We start from the raw sequence: 918 nt of genomic DNA on the forward strand, positions 1-918 counted from the left end.
ACATTTGTTGCCCTCATCATTCCCAAAATTCTCTTGCCTCTTGGGTTCCCGGAATCTGCTGATAGTCTTTTAAAAAAAAAAATATTGCCCCGCTCGCCACTGACTGCGTCCCCAGCGCTCTCGCCCCCTCTGCTCCCGGTGCGCTGCTGCTCTCCTCCCCGCGCCGCGCTGCCATGCTGTGCTCTGAAGCCGCTCCCATAGCCTCTCCCAGCAAGCGGGCCGGCCTGCGGAGGAGGGCGCCGTGCGGCTCCGCTTTGCCAAGCTCTGGGAGCACGCCACAGCCCCGACCCGGGGGTCCGCGCGGGCGGGGGGCTATGACTTGTGCAGTGCCTATGACTATACAGTCCCACCCATGGAGAAAGCCCTGGTGAAGACAGACATTCAGATCGCTGTGCCTTCTGGGTGTTAGGGAAGAGTAGCTCCACGCTCTGGCTTGGCTGCAAAACACTTCATAGATGTAGGAGCTGGTGTCAGATGAAGATTATAGAGGAAATGTTGGTGTTGTTCTGTTTAATTTTGGCAAAGAAATATTTGAAGTCAAAAAGGGCGATCGAATTGCACAGCTCATTTGTGAGCGGATTTTTTATCCAGAAATAGAGGAAGTTCAAGCTTCGGATGACACTGAAAGGGGCTCAGGGGGCTTTGGGTCCACTGGAAAGAACTAAGACTTAGGCCAAGAATTGAAAATGTACCTTCCATTAGTATTGTTTCTCCCTTCGTAAAATAGTTTTCCCTCAAAAAAATTATTTTATTGGGGGGGGGGTCGTACAACTCTTATCACAATCCATACATACATCCATTGTGTCGAGCACATCTGTACTTTTTTGGGACATCATAACTTTTAAAACATTTTCTTTCTCCTTGAGCCCTTGGTATCAGCTCCTCATTTTTTCCTCCTCCCACTTCAACCCCCCTCCC

The 918-nt window shown here is 50.5% G+C and overlaps 1 pseudogene; it reads left to right on the forward strand.

Moving 5' to 3' along the window:
- The first annotated feature begins 173 nt into the window (after window positions 1-173).
- LOC101657727 lies at window positions 174-696 on the forward strand (annotated as a pseudogene).
- Window positions 697-918: the final 222 nt, after the last annotated feature.

The sequence above is a fragment of the Echinops telfairi genome, unplaced genomic scaffold (assembly GCF_000313985.2).
Source record: "Echinops telfairi isolate 266 unplaced genomic scaffold, ASM31398v2 ScPeMD7_11;HRSCAF=52, whole genome shotgun sequence".
Taxonomy (NCBI): Eukaryota; Metazoa; Chordata; class Mammalia; order Afrosoricida; family Tenrecidae; genus Echinops; species Echinops telfairi.